The sequence below is a fragment of the Melanostigma gelatinosum genome (genome assembly GCF_949748355.1).
Source record: "Melanostigma gelatinosum genome assembly, chromosome: 12".
Lineage (NCBI taxonomy): Eukaryota > Metazoa > Chordata > Actinopteri > Perciformes > Zoarcidae > Melanostigma > Melanostigma gelatinosum.
The window spans coordinates 21,765,346-21,786,379 of NC_136645.1; the positions used below are offsets into that span (position 1 = coordinate 21,765,346).

A 21,034-nucleotide genomic window follows, 5' to 3' on the forward strand; every position below is an offset into this window, starting at 1 on the left:
GAGAGCACTCTGCTACTGTGAAAAACGGACAAAAAGAACACAGTCCTTACAGTGAGAGGGGAGCGAGGACACTCTTCACTAAGACAGCTGCTGCAGATATTGGTGTCCCACCAGTTAGCTTGAGCGAGAGCACTCTGCCACTGTGGAACAGGTCAGGAAACAGTTCTCATAGTGAGAGGGGAGCGAGGACACTCTTCACTCGGATAGTTGCTGCAGATATTGGTGCCCCACCAGTTAGCTTGAGCGAGAGCACTCTGCTACTGTGAAAAACGGACAAAAAAAAACCACAGTCCTTACAGTGCGAGGACACTCTCCACTTGGACAGGTGCTGTAACTCTTGGTGTGCTACCAGTTAGCCTGAGCGAGGGCACTCTGCTAACTGATATCCGCTACCGATATGTCCATAATGTTTACAACAATCAATGGACACACCGAGTATTAGCTTAGTCTAGTTAGCCGGAGCGAACTCGACAGCCGTAATGCGTAAAAACCATCAATGGGCACAACCTCAATGTTGATTTAGTATAACTAGCATTCACCGAGTTAGCCTGAGCGAGCACATCCCGCTAACTGTGATCGTTGTAATGCTACAAAGTTGATGGCCACAGCCCCAGTACCAGCTTTGTTTATCTAGTTTCCCACTGAGTTAACCTGAGCGAGGACGCTCTGTTAACTGTGACAGCTGTAAGGATACAAAGTTGATGGCTACAGCCCCCGTATCAGCTTTGTTTAGCTAGTGTCCCACTGAGTTAACCTGAGCGAGGACGCTCTGTTAACTGTGACAGCTCTGTTAACTGTGACAGCCGTAAGGATACAAAGTTGATGGACGCAGTCCCAGTATCAGCTTTGTTGAGCTAGTTTCCCACTGAGTTAACCTGAGCGGGGACGCTCTGTTAACTGTGACAGCCGTAAGGATACAAAGTTGATGGCTACAGCCCCAGTATCAGCTTTGTTTAGCTAGTTTCCCACTGAGTTAACCTGAACAGGGACGCTCTGTTAACTGTGACAGCCGTAAGGATACAAAGTTGATGGACGCAGTCCCAGTATCAGCTTTGTTTAGCTAGTTTCCCACTGAGTTAACCTGAGCGAGGACGCTCTGTTAACTGTGACAGCTCTGTTAACTGTGACAGCCGTAAGGATACAAAGTTGATGGACGCAGTCCCAGTATCAGCTTTGTTTAGCTAGTTTCCCACTGAGTTAACCCGAGCGAGGACGCTCTGTTAACTGTGACAGCTCTGTTAACTGTGACAGCCGTAAGGATACAAAGTTGATGGACGCAGTCCCAGCATCAGCTTTGTTTAGCTAGTTTCCCACTGAGTTAACCTGAGCGGGGACGCTCTGTTAACTGTGACAGCCGTAAGGTTTACAAAGTTGATGGACGCAGTCCCAGCTAGCATCCAAGTTAGCCTGAGTGAAGACACTGCTAACTGCGAATTACGTCAGATGTAAAGATTAAATCTCCATGTACACAACGCCAATGCGGATCTAGTGTCTCACAAAGTTTGCCTGAGCAGGAACACTCTGCTAACTGTGATAGCCGTAACACTGTGAAGGGCGGGCCGACAGCGTAATTCTACGCTCTCGTTAGCGCGCCACTCGATTACTAGAGCGGAAGCGCTCTGCCAACCGTGGAACAAACAACTGTTATAGAAAACAATGTTAATCGATCTTACCGATTGCTGTCATCACGACTTAGCTGACCCTTATCAGACTGGTGACGACCGATGATAGGGGCGTCCACCAGTCCGGGGCTCGATGTCCGAACGGCGAACACACCGTTCCCTCCGAAGAGGGACAGCTCGTCGCAGCCTTTGGAGGGCGAGAGAACCGCAACTCCGACCGGTAGTCACAAGGCTACAGCGACGAGCTCTAATATGTCTTGATCGTAGACACATCCTTGTTTAAGCTACCATGGTAGCTAACCTGCGACGCGAGAAGAAAAAAGGACTGAGCTCAGGATGACACCGGAACTTATAGACGACGGTGGTCATCCGAGGTCACACGTGACTTTGTTGATATAAATATTCGACCTGCGCATGCGCGCGACGGAATACATTCAGTGTTAAGCACTGCCTCTGGCGGTCAGTAAGGATGAAATAGAACCTAACCTGGCATTTACCAAGAGCACGGATCCATAAGAGGGAAGCTGCCATAACCGACGCGACTGGTAGGAGCGCCCGGGGTCAGGGTGGCCCCTCGACCGAGTGCACTCAGACCGGAGGAAGCAGGGTAGACGTCGGGAGTAACGGCAGTTAGAAGAGCCAGGCGAGTTCCATCGCAAGAACACCAGCTCGACAATCTTTTAATAGAGAGCTGAGTCAGTAAGTAGCCCCGTATCGGGCCGGAAGTATACCAGGATCTAACAATGGTTTAAAGAGGAGCTCTGTGACCTGAGTTATTCCCTCTTTTGTTTTCATGGAGCGTGGAGGAGATCTGTGTTGAGATTGGTGAGCAGGAAGACATCAGCAATGTTATGAATGGCAGTGGTGGGCCGTCAGGGCCTAAACAGAATCACAAAGTTATAGCTATTTTATTATTTAATCATGTTTCATAAATACACTACATGTATTCTAATTATTTTTCCCATTATCTTATTTTCTCATTGCACAGCTACTGTCCTCCTCTGTTGCTCTGCTTCCAGCCTGCAGCGCTGCTTCCAGTGCAGCTTGTTTTAAGGAGAGCTTTCATCCAATCAGATTTCACCTCCATGTCTCGAAAAGGTTCAAAGTTGCTTCATGTTAACAGAAGAATTGTTAGAATCTCAGTTTGTTAAAAAAAAGGTTCAAATAGTTGTTAAATATCAAATAATCTTATATTTCCTCTTTCTGAATTCCCTGAAAAGAAATGTTAGAATATTATTAATTTGAACAAACAACTCATATAATCAATGACCAATAACTCATAAAGCTGTGAGCTGCAGCAGCTTAACAGAAGTTAGAGAACAGGAGAGTCAGAAGGTGTTAATAGATATCGGTCTGTTCACATCCACACGTCCTGACAAGAGCTCTAATTAGGCCACAAGTGGAAGCAGCTGTGTGGGTGAACCAGGCTTCACTAAAGAAAACCAAAGGCTCAGATATTATCAACATATTACCAGTCGAACAAGTTCAGAACACAGAAACAAAAGGTCAAAGGGCTTTTTAAACCTCATCACACCTCAATTTAAGTGTCACAGAAACGTTGGAGAGAAAAGTAGTCCCAAACCAGACACTTTTCTCTCTTTTATTATTCAAATAAAGAAAATGTGTCCACATTGTGATCCACTTTTCAGCTGCTCAGTACGATGTATTGAGTCACCGTATATAGTTACATCCCCAGTGAAATATGTTCCACATACTGTCGTTGTTGACTGTCACAACAGGCCAAACGTTGTAGGATAAACTGGATATCTAGAGAAATAGAGCAAAGAGGAAATCCTGCTGAAGTCATTTATTGTATTAATGACATTTCAATCAGTCAACAAAGGTCACCTTCCCTTGTTTCCCTCGTTATTTGGAGAAGATACGCTCCTTCAGGACGTCGTAGCAGACCTCCACCACCTGAGGGCGCAGCAGAACAAGACGTGTTAGGGAAGACAACTGTAGTCCTGACTCTCCTCTTTCTGATCTACATGTACAGTGCCTTGCATAAGTATTCAGCCCCCTTGGATGTTTCATCCTTTTGTTGCTTTTATACATGAAATCATGTTCAATATAATTTGGCTTTTTTGACAAGAATTTGCAAAAAAAAAACCTCTTTGATTTCAAAGTGAAAACAGATTTTTACAAAATAATGTCAATTAATTAAAAATATATAAGGTAAAGTAAATGATTGCATAAGTATTCACCCCCTTCAGGTCAGTATTTAGTAGATGCACCTTTGGCTGCAATCACAGCACTGAGTGTGTGTGGATGTGTCTCACTCAGTCTGGAACATCTGGACACGAAGATTTTTCTCTATTCTTCTTCAAAACAGCTCAAGCTCTGTCAGGTTGCTCAGGGATCGGGCGTGAACAGATCTTTTCAAGTCCAGCCACAGATTCTGGATTGGATTGAGGTCTGGGCTTTGACTTCCACTCCAGAACATTCACCTTGTTGTCTTTGAACTATTCTATGGAGCTTTTGCTGTATGCTTGGGGTCGTTGTCTTGCTGGAGAATAAATCTTGACTCACATGTTGGATAGCCGATGCTATCCAACATGTGAGTCAAGATCTGGAGCCAGGACCAGGCACATTTCAGATCTGTCTCATTTTAGAATTCCCAACTTGAAACAGACCCATGGGTCCCCTTCATGTCCCAATACGAGCTGCTGTCCCGGGCCCATTGTTTTATCATTGTCATTGAGTGAAACTGTGTGTGTGATCGGTGATAATGAACAGACTTTTACGGGGCTGACGTATAAAGACAGACAGCTGTCCATCTTGTCTTCAGAGTTTTCAGTTAGCCTAACCTTCTTGTCTTTCGACTGTGGGGCACCCAGCATAACCTTTCCTTCTGTCTTGTGAAACAAAATTTCAGTTTAGCAAGCACTCGACAGCCAGTCTTAAAACAACAATCATGTAGCGACCAAACAACTACATGAAACACACAATAATCTATAAAAATCTTCAGTACACATTGGTCCCCACTTCATATGTCATATTTGGTGCACTTTCCATGTCACTAACCTGAGAAAGACAGGAAATGATTAAACGTGTGGCTTCCCTCATGTAACGCATTCTCCAGCTATGAGAATACGCTGCATGCGTACGTACAAGTCCCTTGTCGCGAGACGAAACCACAGCGCTGAACTGCTACCTGGGATAGATAGGAATACACTTCTGAGGAAGTTTTATTATGATTAGCAAAATCACAGAAATTCGTTCTATCAAACAAACAAAAGATGTGACCATACATTTTGTGTGCGTCACAAGAACTAGTGTTCAGGGATCACCTCATCCACATGAACCTTCATTTAAAATGTATTTTCTTGGTCTTCCTCTTGGTCCGTGATTCACTGTAAAGACTCATTGATCAGCAGCTCATTTCTATACATCAACATTCATAAGGTGCTTTGCATTGACCATTCATGGTTGAGTGTGGGCGTGTAGAGGGAGGGATGTGAGGCTGAACCAGCTGCTCACATTTACAGCTTGATTTGAGATTTAAAACAGGAAATAGCTCACTGGCAGGAGTACACAAGGTTTTATGAATCATAATATTTTTTAGCATATGTACAATTCAACGTATGCAAATATTCAGTGTGGATCCTACACTGGTTCATTAATGAGACGTCTGGTCTTCCCCGACCGTCTCCTCACCTGCAGCTCATTCTCTCATTAGTCCCTCAGTATTGTCACAAGTCTACTTTCACTCGGTCCTTGTCAGATTGTCTTGCATGTTTCTGTCAAACTCTCCAGTGTTTCCTAGTCCGTGTTATCTGATCTGCCTGTTCTGACCCTGCTTGTCTGCTTCTTGCACTTTGGATTTTCTACCTGAACCTTTTCAGATTTGGTATCCTGAGTGACTGATCTCCTGGTTTTGATCTCACCCGACCTGATAAGTGAAGTGAACTTTCCTTCAACTGTCTCATTGTGAGGCTTTTTGATTCAAGTCTGCCTGAACCAGTGAAAGTTACACAAAATAACTACAAAGAGACTCAAAATGACTACAAAGAGATAAAAGCTACAAAAGGAGGCTAAACTAAAGTCGTTGTGTCTTGCTCCTATGAAGGAGAGGTGGTGAGGTATTTTAGGTGCCGATTGTCTCATAATCCAACTTATATTTACTGTTCAACCAAGTTTGGTACTAAAAAAGATCTATGACCCTTAGCTTTTGAGGTAAACAGTGGACTGACCTCGGCCTTGATCCAGTGATCTTTTCTAAAAGCTGCAGTCATTCTGGGGTCCTATAGTATCAGAGTTCCTCATATTATTAAGGAAGTTTGTTTTGTTCACTCTGCCTGAATCTGAAATAAAATAAACATTGTATAACAATATGAGACTCCAGTGAAATGAAACCAAAATACCTTTCTGTCTCAAACATTTGTGTTTCATTTTGATTATGTTATCTATAAAATATATATTTACTGATATTTTGTGGACTTTGCAGCTTAATTTTACCTGAAATTAACACTGAAACACAATTTGTGACAAATATATTTTAAAATAATATGTTGTGTATTTGTGATTACTATTATTTTTATATATATATTATAATATTAGACTTGTTTTTGCTCAAATTTCTTACATCCTTCTAATTGGGCCTTTAGTCATGGTTAACGTAAACGGTATCCTTGTTCATGTTTTGTTGTAAAGCACCCTCGCAGATCGGGGCGGGACCATAGAGCAAGCCAGGGTGGGAGGCACATGGCTGGACTCCGCATCACATCAACCTGCTGGAGCTTGTTGCTGTCGAGAAGGTTCTGAACCATTTCGCTCCACAACTGAGTTGGAAGCACGTCATGTTGAGGTCGGACAACACCACTGTGGAGATGAACCTCAACAGACAGGAGGTTGTCAGATCCCCGGCCCTTTAAAGGGCAGCAGTGTCTGTTCTGATGTGGACAGATCATCACCCTTTCTCTCTTATTCACCAATAGAGAAAACACCCAATGTCCCCCGTTGGGAGTGAACACTTCAACAGGGTTCAAAGCAGCACCTTTCCATGTTACTGGAAAGCAGCACCTGTCCATGTTACTGGTAAGCAGCACCTGTCCATGTTACTGGAAAGCAGCACCTGTCCATGTTACTGGTAAGCAGCAGCTGTCCATGTTACTGGAAAGCAGCACCTGTCCATGTTACTGGTAAGCAGCACCTGTCCATGTTACTGGAAAGCAGCACCTGTCCATGTTACTGGTAAGCAGCAGCTGTCCATGTTACTGGAAAGCAGCACCTGTCCATGTTACTGGTAAGCAGCACCTGTCCATGTTACTGGTAAGCAGGACCTGTCCATGTTACTGGTAAGCAGGACCTGTCCATGTTACTGGTAAGCAGGACCTGTCCATGTTGCTGGTAGCTCTGGAGAGTCCGGGCACCAGGTGGTTCCTGCACCTTGCATCACGAGCGGTTACCAGACCTGCCCATGGCTCTGCATCAAGCAGAGGGCTCCATCCTCTCATGCCCGATTCTGGGGCAACACCTCATGGTCAGGAGGTTTCAGGGATGATATTGGGCGACCTGGGTCTACCACCCCCTATTGTCCCGACCAGGGGTGGGCAATTATTTTTCCCAAGGGGCCACATGAGAAACGGGGACTGTTGTGGACTGAACTCAATCCTGCTCAATATTATTCCACCTCTTCATAAAAAGCAGTATGTTGTTTGGTTTTGATGAGCTGTGAGTGGTAAGAGTAAATGTTATGATCAGTGGTGGAATGTAACTAAGTATATTTGCTTAAGCACTGTACTTATGTACAAATTCAAGGTACTTTACTTGAGTATTTCTATTTTATTCAACTTTGTACTTCCACTCCATCTCAGAGGGAAATATTGTACTTTTTACTCCACTACATTTGACTGCCAGCTTTAGTTACTAGTTACTTTGCACATTATAATTTGTCAAACCTTTCCTAACTACCCAAACTGAACAACAGAGTATAAAAGAGTTAAAATGAGCTCCACCTTAAACAACATATACATTTGTAATATCCATATATAATAGTAGAACACTGACGGTGATCATGTTTTTGCAAAATTTTGGGAGCATTATCCCCACTGCACGTGAAGGGAGAAGAAATCATGTGCAGTTCACGCTCAACTGTTTTGAAGTCTTGAAATGGCCTTGAAAACTCACCATGCAGTGCCCCTAACATGGATGAGTACCTGTGGAGGTGTACAACTGATGGTGTGGCTTCTTTCAGGGTGTGCAGGTGGGTGAGAGTGTTACCTGCATCTGGCTTGAAAGAAACTGCAACTTTGTCATGAAAGCCTTCACCAGGCTGTACATGTCATGTGCAAAGAGGCCCTTGCCTTGCAGTTTGGTATTCAGATCATTCATTAGTGCCGTCACATCAACAGCAAATGCAAAATGTGTCATCCAGTTTACATCGGAGAGCTCTGGGATGTCCTTGCCTTTCTTCTCACAAAACTCTTGAATCTCTGCTCTCAGGTCTCGACCTCTTTGAAGCACTTTGCTCAGGCTGAGCCACCTGACAGCTGTGTGTTAGCCTGTCACTGTGTTCAGTCTCATGCTCCTCCAAGAGTGCAACAAACTGTCTGTGATTCAATGCTCAAGGCAACTATTTTAGTTACAACATCAATAACATGGTTAAGTTTGAGCACATTCTGATGTATAATGCAATGCAAAAATACACATTTCAGTTCTGGGTTTATTTCAGTCACTTTATCTTGCATCTGCTTTAAAAGTCCGACATTTCTCCCCATCAGATTTGGACAACCATCAGTTGTGACACATGCCAGTTTGTCCCATTTCAGTCCCAGCTTGTGGAAGCATGCATTTACCTCCGTGAACAAATCACTCCCCGTTTCACTGACTGCATTGCTGCCAGCTCCTCTGTAATCTCGTACAAAGATGAGTAGGTGGGCTGTGTCCCGGACATCGCAGCTCTCGTCCAGAGCCAAAGCGAAAAATTCAAAATGGTCTGCTTTGTTTTGCAGCTGAAGCTCCAGATTTCCCGCGATGCCCTCGATCCTCCTCGTTACGGTGCACTTGGAGTCAATTTTGTGGGATATCACAAAGCTGGTCTTGGCGGCTGCATCCCTGGATGTGTGAAGCTGGATGTGTAAAAAGGCCTTGTTGCTTTTGCAGCTTAGCTGGCAAAGCCTCAGACGTCCGTTCCCGCTCTGCCTCCGTCAATCTTTCGTATTTCTCCGTGTGTTTCCTCTCGTAATGACGATTCAAATTGTAATCCTTCAACACTGCAACTTGTTCTCCACAAACAAAGCACACGGCTTTACCTTTGACTTCAGTAAAGAAATACTTTAAAGTCCATGTTTTGTTAAAAACTCGACACTCTGTGTCAGTCTTTCTTTTTTTAACACAGGCTGGCATTTTTTGAGGGCTAACAGCTAACTCACATCTCTCGTAAACTCAGTTCGCCAACACATTGCAGTGACGCTGCTGCTCACACACATTCACTGACGTACTTAAATTGAGAAGAAAAAAACAACAAAAGTCTCCTTCAAAATAAAAGCAACGCAGCTCTATTCTGTGCACGATGTACTTATTTACGTATTATTCCTAATTTACCAATGACCTCTCGCGGGCCGGACGGCAAGAGCTCGCGGGCCGGACGTGGCCCTCGGGCCGTACAATGCCCAGGTCTGGTCTAGATGTATCAAAATGCACATAACCCCCCCTGTAAGAGGATTACTTGACTTGTTTGTGGTTGACTGGTGCAGGATGAAGGGCCTCGCTCCACCTTCCTGCTCCCTTGAGGATATCTTGACTTTCCTGCAGGTTGTTGTTGACAGTGGTCGTGCTGTATCCACCTTGGGGGTGTTTGCTGCAGGAATTACAGTTTGTGTTCTACATTCGGTCAAATTTTACAGCATTTGTTATGATCCGGCTGTTAAACCACAACAAACCGCCACGAAGACTCAGGCACGGAGCTAAATGAACCAATCCTTTTAATGATCAAATGACAGGACATTTCAAATGTGCAACAAATAGTGAGCATTCTGGCCGTGAGAGCCAGACGGTGTAACTGCTGCTGCTAGACTCTCCGTGTAGCACACCAGGTGTCAGAGGAAGAAGCCAGCACTTCCTCCGGATGGGGCGGGTCTTGTAGGGCGCAGGCCGTGGCCAGCTGCCTCCAATCTTCCTGATGTCACTCTAACGATCCAGGAGCACTGAAAGGTAAACACCCCCTGGCTGAGGCCGTGGGCCGTGACACATGCAAGCCAGCATTCTTTCCTGACTATTCTGACCCACAATCCTTTGCACAGCAGATATTTGAGCAAGAGGGTCAAAGTTCAAGGTGGCATGTTATAAGGAAGCAGTCTGTCCCAGTTGAATGCATACTGCATGCATCAGTATGTACTTTGTAAGGAAGCTGCAGTATGTCCTGAAAGTAGAAAAAGTAATCAAAGTAAATGATTTAGAACGCAGCTTCAGACTGATACGTGGGTAAGTTGTCCCGCCCCAACAGGTTCAACCAGATCCACAAAGTGGAGTGAAGAATAAAAACACTCTCAGGTCAGACTCTGTTGTCTTAGTAAATGTATTTATTCAAGATAAACTCTACACAACATTTGCTGCAAAGATTTCTGCTTGATCATCTGTTCCCTGCTAGTCTACATATACAAGAAGACAAGGTGACAAAGAGGGCGTGCATGGATCCTCTAAACTATCTGGTCTAAGCAACAGAATCCAGTTTTCAAAGCAACTCTTTAGTTGAAATTATTTTTTACCAGAAACTGAGTTTGATCCTGAACGACTCTTGTTTGAGCTGTGAGGAGGTTTGTGTTCACAATGACATTTGATCCTGTGAACACAGCTCAGACTGAGGCTCAGTCCAACCAGTCAGACTGCATACTGTGATGGTGACGTGAGGACACACATACTCTCTGATGAAGCATAACAAGCTGCGTCACTTCACTTCGTCTGATGGAAGTTTAAGTTGAAGTGAAGCACGGAGCTCCTTTTCTACACAGACCTGCTGAGGACAGAAGAGAGCTGCACACTGATGAAGTTCATGGCTAAAAGTTCAGTAAGTGGAGCTGTGATTGGTTGAAATGATGTCGTTGATTTTTTTGAACGTGTGATTGTTTAAAGCTGCTTTCAAACACAAAGCTGGGACACAAGATGGCCGCCTGTGTGAGCAGGCAGAGAGAAGCTGCTGTTAGTTTGAATGTTGAAGTCCAGATGAAGTGTTGCTTTGAATGATGTCACTGTGATGAAGAAGAGGAGTTCAGTCCAGTGGCGGCTGGTCAATAGAGGGCAATGGGGCATGGCCCCACCTTGAGCCACACAACAAAAAAAATTTATAATAATAATAAATTATACAAATTGTCAATATTTGTGTTTTTGAACTGTGGAATGTACCCAGTAATATGTGTAAAATGTGATATCTGCACAAAATATATGGTTTTCCTGCTCGTCCTCTCCGTCTGTGTGCACGACACTCTGAGAACGCGCAGCTTGGGGGGCCAAATCGTTTTGGCCCAAAAGAGGCGGATCTATGAAGCAGTTTAGCCAATTGCTGATTAAAGATATAAATGAGTGACATACAATTTAGCCAATCAGCGCCCTCAAATAGATTCAGCATGGGGCCAAAAAGATTTTGCCCCCCTAGCTGCGCATTCTCGTCAGGAGAAGTCTCTACAGGCGAGCACTACTCCTCCAAGACCCGTTTGAGAGGAGAACTTTGGCGGAGATTCTGCAGCCAAAGAGCTGATATCAGATCAGCCTGACCTCACAATCAGACAGCAGACTAGCGGGAAAGGGAAGCAGTACATGCGAAGTTTCTGACAGGTTTGGCTAGCTGGATGACGTCATGCTAAGCATTTATTTCGCTTTTTAAAACAACGGGGACGGATCCAGCACAGACAGTTACGGGAGTGAGGGATGAGGAGGTAAGGAAACATGAGAACACCAGGGTAGGGAGTGAGGGATGAGGAGGTAAGGAAACATGAGAACACCAGGACACACATGAGAACTCTGTCAAGCTACATATTAGACAAAGTGAACATCTTTTCTTTTACATAGTTGTCCTCAGTCTCATCTGCTTAACTTGGTCATGGAGGCATCAACATGTAATAGAGATGTTAAATTAACAGTGAAAACTCATCATAGCTTAATTTAACATCAGTATTCATAATTACACTTCATGTTTACTTCTCCTGATCTTTACCTCCTATAACAAGGTCCATAGGGGCATCTCAATAAATGAACATGTTATATTATATTATATTATATTATATTATATTATATTATATTATATTATATAAGTGTTATTTACTGCTTTTTTTCATGTTGGAATAAATGTTAAACATTTAACTGCAAAGTAGTAATCCGTGTTTGATCCTTTAATTTTTTTGCATTAAATCATACTGGGATGTTTGCTGAAATTGATAGGATGGCCCTACCTAGAACATTTTCCACCAGCCGCCACTGGTTCAGTCTGATCAGGGGTCTATCAATTCTTTCAATTCAATTAATGTTTTTATTGCCCAAAATCACAGATTAGAAATTTGCCTCAGATGGCTTTACAACATGTCAAGTCCCGCATCTCATACAAGATCCTCCTCCTCACCTACAAGTCCCTCCATGCCCATGCCCCCCAGTACCTATCGGACCTCCTCCGCCCACATGCCCCTCCCCGGAACCTGCGGTCTTAAGACTCTGGCCTGCTTACCACCGCCCGCACCAAACTGCGAACCGTCGGGGACAGAGCTTTCAGTGTGGCAGCCCCCACCCTCTGGAACTCTCTCCCTGCGGTGATCCGTAACATCTCCACTCTGGACGCCTTCAAAAGGGCCCTCAAGTCCCATCTGTTCGCCAAGGCTTTCGGCCCCTAGTTTACTTGTTTTGTTTTTCCGACTGTTTGTCTAAACTGGTTTTGTTACTCTTGTAAAGCGGCCTTGGGTCCCCTGAAAGGCGCTATATAAATTAAAGTTATTATTATTATTATTATTATTATTATGTAAAGATTTGACATCCTCTTGTCCGGGAACCCTCACATCGGAACAGGAAAAACTCCCCCAAAAAAAACCTTTTACAGGGAGAAAAGAGGAAGAAACCTCAGGGAGAGCAACAGAGGAGGGATCCCTCTCCCAGGATGGACAGAAGTGCAATAGATGTCATGTGTAGTCAGGACTGTTACTGACGTGGAGCACTAGGACCCAGCAGGGACCAGAGAGCTCACCTGGGCCTTTGTTCCTGCACTGAAACACACCTGAGAGACTCTTTGTTTAGTCTCACCTGCTGCTTTCAACCCTTTAAGTCCACAAAGCTTCATGTTCATTTCTTCTTCTGCTTTTCAACACATTTACTCCATTTTTGACAGTGTTTGTATGTGTTTGTGTTTTCTTTCGTGTTCAGTTTTTCTCTCATTGATCACCAGGTTGTAGTCGACCTTTTACCAACTGATCAAATGGTGAAGTGAACAATCCATCAAATGAAAGCTTCCACATGTTCCCATAGTGCCCAGTGTTTTCTATGAGAACACTTACATGTCATTTTACTGTTCTGTGTTTTACTGACTTCTGGACTCTGTAGGTAGATCATGAGGAGAAACAGCTCAGCTCCATTTGTTGGACAATATTTAACTTGTAAAACACTGTAAATTTATAGGATGAGCATTTAAAATTACATCTTTTGTCATGTTGATAAAACATTAAGTTTGTTTTATCTCCAGAAATCTAAACATTAACAGACAGATGGACACAACAAAAACATTTGGTTACAACATAACCAAAGTTCAATTAGTTCAATTCAATTTGCAGTATTCTCTTATATGTCAGGATCCAGGATCCCTGTCTGACCCGGTGTGTGTGTCCCCTGATCTCCTCTCCTCATGTGCTCTGTCATTCCCCTGTCTGTTATTGTGTGCCATGTGCTCTGTGTTTGTCCTCTGCCTCCAGACACCTCCCATGGCCGCACCCTTAATCGTGCACGGCTGAGGACACTCAAGCTGATCACCTCCTGCAGCCTGACACACCAGACTCAGGGCCCCTTAATGAGTATCCTGCCACTATATAAGCTCTGGCCCTGCAGTCTGGGAGTGTCAGGTCGTACCGTCTTTAACCGGCTGAAACCCCGTGGCATCCTCTGCCCTCCTTGTGTCTGTGGATTACACTCCGCCGCTCTGCCCTCCTTGTGTCTGTGGATTACACTCCGCCGCTCTGCCCTCCTTGTGTTTGTGGATGCGCTCCGCCGCTCTGCTCTCGTTGTGGTCTACGGATTACACTCTGTCGACTCCAGTATCGAGCCACGGGACTTCACGCCGTCAACTCACCAGCCCTCCAGTGTCGAGCCACGGGACTCACACCGTCGATCTGTCGCTCTACCCGCCTGGGGTTAAACGGACTACAATCGCCGTCAAGCTGCCAGGCCTCCGGTGTCGAGCCACGGGACTCACACCGTCGATCTGCCACTCGGGTGTCGGACCACGGGCTCCACACCTGCACCCACCTGTCTATAAATAAAACCTGTTGAACATTCACTTCTGTCTCCTGTGGTCTTGCTTTTGGGTCCTATCTGTGAACTCCCGTGACAGAACGACCTGACACCATAATGGACCCAGCAACCACAGGAGCAGCTACGCTGGCCGGATATAGCACGCAGCTGGAGGCACACCAGCAGAGGCTCATGGAGATGCGTCAAGCCCTGCAATCCATGGAAGCTGAGGTCTCTGAGGGGGACCCAGCAACCACAGGAGCAGCTACGCTGTACAGCACTACCAGGCTGCTGGAGGAGACGAGACGTTCCCTGGAGGAGATGAGACGTTTCGCTGCTGAGGTTTCTCGGGTTGGCTGGTGCGGGCAGGAACTAGCCCGGACAGTCAAGTCTCCACCAGTTCCAGCACCCGCACTATTCCCGCCTGTCCTCGCTCCGCCGGTCTGGGAATCCCCCGTGCCGGCTCCGAGTCCCTATGATGGAACACTGGGGAAGTGTCAAGGCTTCCTGTTGCTATGCCAACGGGTGTTTGACCGACAGCCCCTGACTTTCGCCTCAGACAGGTCCAAGGTGTCTTACGTGGTCTGCTTACTGCGGGGAAGGGCTTTGGACTGGGCCATGTACACAGTGAGCAGCGACCAGCCTAATACTGTGGGTTATGTGGACTTTGTGACTGCTCTGATGAGGGTTTTTGACCCTCTGGGGGACGCGGATTATATGGCCAAGCACCTTCTCAGCCGGAGACTCAGCCATGCAAGGGTAGCGGAACACTCAGTGGCCCGGTCGACTCCGGCTCCCCGTAGTCAGACTGCATTGCAGCCAGCTCCTGTTCCTGTCACCTCTTCACCACAGCCAGCTCCGGTTCCTACCGCCTCTGCGGCACAGCTTTCGCCAGTCCCGGCCGCCGCCGTCTCCGTACCGCAGGGCCAGCTCCAGTTCCTGCCGCCGCAGCTCCAGTTCCTGCCGCCGCAGCACCAGTTCCTGCCGCCGCAGGGCCAGCTCCAGTTCGTGCCGCCGCAGCGCCAGTTCCTGCCGCCGCAGCTCCAGTTCCTACCGCCGCAGTCCCAGTTCCCGCCGCAGCGCCAGCTCCAGTTCCTGCCGCGGCCGCCTCTACGCCAGTTCCTGCCGCCGCAGCGCCAGCTCCAGTTGCTGCCGCCTCTACGCCGCAGCCCGCTCCAGTTCCTGCCGCCGCAGCGCCAGCTCCAGTTCCTGCCACTGCCACCTCTACGCCAGTTCCTGCCGCTGCCGCCTCTACGCCGCAGCCCGCTTCAGTTCCTGCCGCCTCAGCGCCGCAGCCCGCTCCAGTTCCTGCCGCCTCAGCGCCGCAGTCCGCTCCAGTTCCTGTCGCCGCCTCCGTGCCGCAGCCTCTCCCACACCCGGCCGCCGTCCCAGAGGCGCAGCGACCTCCAGTTGCCGTCTCTGAGCGGCAGCGACCTCCAGTGCCCGCTGCCGTCTCTGAGCAGCAGCGACCTCCAGTGCCCGCTGCCGTCGCGGAGCAGCAGAGACCTCCAGTACCTGCCACTGCGGCACCAGCATCCTATTCTCCAGAGCCCTTCCGCCCGCCCGGCCGTCCGCCGGAGCACCCGTGTCCGGAGCCCTTCCGCCCGCCCGGCCGTCCGCCGGAGCACCCGTGTCCGGAGCCCTTCCGCCCGCCCGGCCGTCCGCCGGAGCACCCGTGTCCGGAGCCCTTCCGCCCGCCCGGCCGTCCGCCGGAGCACCCGTGTCCGGAGCCCTTCCGTCCGCCCGGCCGTCCGCCGGAGCACCCGTGTCCGGAGCCCTTCTGCCCTCCCGGCCGTCCGCCGGAGCACCGGTGGCCGACGCTCTTCGGCGACCCCGTGGCGGGTCAGATCCTGTCACCCCTCCTCCGGACCCCCGCCGCCCACCCTAGTCGGCCTTGTAGCTGTGGGGACATCCCTCCTCCGGACCCCCTCCACCCGCCCTGTGTTGTGTCTTGTGTTACGTCTGGAATCCGTTCCTTAAGGGGGGGTACTGTCAGGATCCAGGATCCCTGTCTGACCCGGTGTGTGTGTCCCCTGATCTCCTCTCCTCATGTGCTCTGTCATTCCCCTGTCTGTTATTGTGTGCCATGTGCTCTGTGTTTGTCCTCTGCCTCCAGACACCTCCCATGGCCGCACCCTTAATCGTGCACGGCTGAGGACACTCAAGCTGATCACCTCCTGCAGCCTGACACACCAGACTCAGGGCCCCTTAATGAGTATCCTGCCACTATATAAGCTCTGGCCCTGCAGTCTGGGAGTGTCAGGTCGTACCGTCTTTAACCGGCTGAAACCCCGTGGCATCCTCTGCCCTCCTTGTGTCTGTGGATTACACTCCGCCGCTCTGCCCTCCTTGTGTCTGTGGATTACACTCCGCCGCTCTGCCCTCCTTGTGTTTGTGGATGCGCTCCGCCGCTCTGCTCTCGTTGTGGTCTACGGATTACACTCTGTCGACTCCAGTATCGAGCCACGGGACTTCACGCCGTCAACTCACCAGCCCTCCAGTGTCGAGCCACGGGACTCACACCGTCGATCTGTCGCTCTACCCGCCTGGGGTTAAACGGACTACAATCGCCGTCAAGCTGCCAGGCCTCCGGTGTCGAGCCACGGGACTCACACCGTCGATCTGCCACTCGGGTGTCGGACCACGGGCTCCACACCTGCACCCACCTGTCTATAAATAAAACCTGTTGAACATTCACTTCTGTCTCCTGTGGTCTTGCTTTTGGGTCCTATCTGTGAACTCCCGTGACATTATACCTTTAACATATGTTCTCATATCTACTTACTGGCTGTACAATTACAGAGTCTCCATAGCTAATATCTGTATTTAATGGTATTTTATTGCAGTAGAATATATTTTTATTTTACTGTAATTTAATGGGAACTTCTGCTGCCAGACTTTTTACCATTTTATAAAGATTTGTTTTTTAAAGTGTGCACCTTAATCAGCAGGTTGTCGTCGACCTTTTCTTAACTCAACTGTCTGAGACACTTTTCTATTGAACTTTTCTCTTCAGACTTTTCTGAGTGAAAGAGGAGCTGAGCAGCAGACAAAGAATGTTTCCTCGTGTGCTTTGAGTTTTCACTGTAAAAACAACTGAAGTCAAAATTAACAAAAGGTTTGTTCACTTCAGTCTTTCGTGTGAGCAACAAGAAGCCAAAGGGATTCAGCTGACACTGATAGGAAACAGAGAGAAGCAGCTGATACAGGAGAGATGATGTAAAGGAGAAATGAGTGCTGATGTGCTGATGATTTCAGTTCTGCTCTCACTGGTTCCTCTACACATGAAGGCACAAAGTGATGTGAATTCGGCAGCAGCTAACAAGGTCACATGACTGATTTTGGATTATTGGACTAGCTGCTTCATGCTCTGACTAGATGTAGTAGATTTGGAAACAAGTCTTTTCAAAGTCAGTGTTGGGCGCTGAAACACACACCCCACAGAGAGAAGGCTGGAGCACGTGTGTCCGGCTGCTTTGTGCAGTCGACACGCTCCAATAAGAAATCTACCAAGACTGGTTTACAATTATAAGGAATTTAATTCCACTGATGCAAGTACGATTACAGTTAAACATTGGAGTACATACTCCTATGAAATATTAAATAAATAAAACCCCATTTGCAAAAAACTCAACTCAGCTCCTCAGGTATAAAAAACACGTCCGTCGTCTGAGAGCATTCACGGGAGAGAGAAAAATACTTAATTCAAACCTCCCACACATTCGTCCGCGACTCCTCCCCTTCCGTCTATCTCAATTGCTATTGGCCAAATTCCCCTACGCACTTTTAGCTACTAATCCTACATCACTTTATGTTCATCTTAATTATGCATTCCCAAACCCCTTATGTTTATGACTAATTATGAATTGTTAATTATGAATTATTAAACACTATTATATCTACTAACTACAGTTTTTGCTCAAATTTCTTACATCAGTCAAAGAAAGTGAAAAGTGACGTCATCCCCAAAGAACATGAAGTGTCTTCCTCTAGTCTTCAAACAAGCCTAAAGAGCATTGTGAACGTCATTTCTTAGAGATGACTCTGCAGCTCAAAGTGACAACGACATGGAAACTGTCCCATGAGTGTATTTAGTATTGAGGTGAATGAGCTGTGTGTGTTTGTCATGATGAAGAGAAATAATGTTGTTGTGTTTGTGTGAAGGTGTGGACTCTGCTATGAATCAGTGTGAGGACAGAGAGGAGGGAGTCCCTCCCTCTAAAACCAGCCAGACCAAAGCTCAGAGGTGAGATGACCATCTCTAACTGTTCACACATAGTTTTCTCTTTTTACTGACACCGTCACAGAGGAGTTCACTCAGTTCATTATGTTTTATCACTGAGGTGAAAGTTACTGATGGTGTTGTACCGGACTTCATTATATTCAGAGGGGTTCCTAATATTCTGACCCTCAAACACAGCTCTCAGTATCATGTAGTCCATTACAACACCACCTTTAACTGAGTCAGTATAATGTAGTCGAGTACAACACCACCTTTAACTGAGTCAGTATCATGTAGTCCATTACAACACCACCTTTAACTGAGTCAGTCTCATGTAGTCCATTACAACACCACCTTTAACTGAGTCAGTATAATGTAGTCCAGTACAACACCACCTTTAACTGTTACTTCAGTAATACACATAGAACTGATTTAACACATTTCTGAAACAAAAACTGAACATTATCATCTTTGTAAAGGTAGAATTTAGTGCAGCACTGTTTTATTGAATTGTTTTAGATTTCACAGATGTACCAAATAAAGTGGACACATGGCATGTTTGTCTTCATTAAGGACAAGGACATAGTTTCCTCAACTTGTATCAATACTGTTTTTGTGTCAGGATCCATCAGAGACCAGAATCGCCAGAACCTGGACCTGGACCCAGCTGTGTGTCCTTGAAGAGTGATGCGTCCATGGAGAGTCCTCTTGATTTTAGAAAATCTTCTGATGGAAGGTAAGAATTTATAACTGACAATAAGGCATTTCTAACTTCTAACCATTCTAGTTATTGTCTGTGTTTAAAGATTTAACATTTATCTTCAGTTTTTCTACAACATGCACATTTTTCTGTGCTGTTTTTGTTTCAGGGTCCATCAGAGACCAGACTGTCCCGAGGCCAGCTGTCTGTCCTTCAAGAGCAACCAGTCAAATCAACGTTTAATTGACTTTAAAGGACAACCTCCATGTGCTGATCAGATGTAAGCTGTAACTGAGAGTAAGACTCGGGTTATGCTAGAAAATAACTTTATACGACATATGAAATCTAAAGTTTTTCGATTTGATGGGAAAAGCCGTCTGTCATAGAGAGAGGGAAACGTGATATTGTTGGAATATGTATGGATATAACTTCTCCCATGTTCAGACAGTCTCTCCTAAAGACATTCATCGTGTCGACCGCAGCTGTTCACATAAAAAGTGGCGTTAAGGGAATAATACATGAAGAGAGCTGAGAGACAAGTTCAAACTCCGCCTACTTTCTCATCTGTGATGACTCATGTTTGAACTGAGACACTTTACTGGTTTAGTGTCATTCTTTCACACTCGGAGCTGCCCAGTACAAACTCTGACACTGAGACGCTCCACTGGAGCAGCTGGAGGTTCTGGGTGCCTTGCTCCAGGGCACTTCAGCAGTGTACAGTGAGGGAGGGACAGCTCCATCGAGGACTTGGTGAGAACTGTTGGGACTAAACCAAACTGACTGGTGAAGAAAACAGTGAGCTGAAAGACTGAGCTGTTGATTCTCAGTGGGATCAGCAGGACTAGTAAACCTTTACCACTACAGGGACTCATCTGATCCACATCCACATATCACTTCATGGACCTTTACCTTGTGTTGGTCTCTGTGTGGACAGACACAATGTGAGCTGATTCTTCATGATTGAATGATGATGATAAAATCTCAGTGTTTCTATCAGTTCACAGCAGCAGAGAGAAAAGTATCCTGTACCCAGCTGTGTGTCCATGAAGCGATATCGGTCTAATGATCGTCTGATTAACTTCAAAGATGGACGCCGTTCTGATGACCCAGAGTAAGTTCTTAAAACAGATGAAACAGATGACTAGCTGTTACACTGATACAAATTTGGTCGTCGATCATTTATAGTCTTTGATCTGTCATTATGATCTCATTTCTTATTATGATCATGACATGATGCAATATCTTTAACTACTTGTTGTAAATTTTACATCAGACAGCATTCTGGATATAATCCTAAATCTAGTTGCAGAGGTCTGGAGACTAGAAAGACTCGGAGGAGGAAGTCTCCCCAATGGTGCTGTGGACAAAACCGAACACAGACCCTTTGTTTCAAGTGATGTGGCAGATCAACAGTATTAAGTCTTGGTACATCTGACTAACAACACAATGGTAGAATAGAAACTACACCAAATATGAAAAGTATCACATCAGATGTGATTCTAGTTGTTTCTAGTTGTAGTTGTAGCTAGAGGTGGAAGGTATAGAAGGTATATAAAGTAAACCGGGATGAATTTGACCTACGATATAATTTTTGACTATACGGTGCTGCCAATGAAATAACTTTTACTGTCCAGTGAAAGCAGATGTAACAGACACAGATAGGGCATGGAAAGAGACGACTCAAAAGATTATTTTCAAGCATTTATTGGCTCCTGCAGAAGACAATATAACACACATAAATTGCCTTCTGATCTCTCTCTCTGTACTTCTGCTCCCTCAGCAATGCAAAACACCGTTGTGTAAAGATTTCATTATTTTTCTTAAAATGTGGAAAATATTGTTGACTAGCTTACATTACGATGTAATAGTATTTGTCAAGAACTATTACAATTGACAAGAACACATTCAACCTGAATTATAACAAGAATTTTACAACCATGAAAACTAATGTACAATAGCAAAAACTGCGACATCAGGTGGACAAAATAAACAGGAGCATGGGGTGGAGTGACTAAACAGAAACCGAGAAAATTATAACATTAAACAAAGGAAAATACATACCCGCAGAAGGCA

The 21,034-nt window shown here is 46.0% G+C and overlaps 1 protein-coding gene across 1 annotated transcript in view; it reads left to right on the plus strand.

Moving 5' to 3' along the window:
* The window catches only part of LOC306785959 (NACHT, LRR and PYD domains-containing protein 3-like), a 90,933-nt gene that overhangs the window by 26,143 nt on the left and 43,756 nt on the right, over positions 1-21,034 (plus strand). The window lies entirely within an intron of this gene.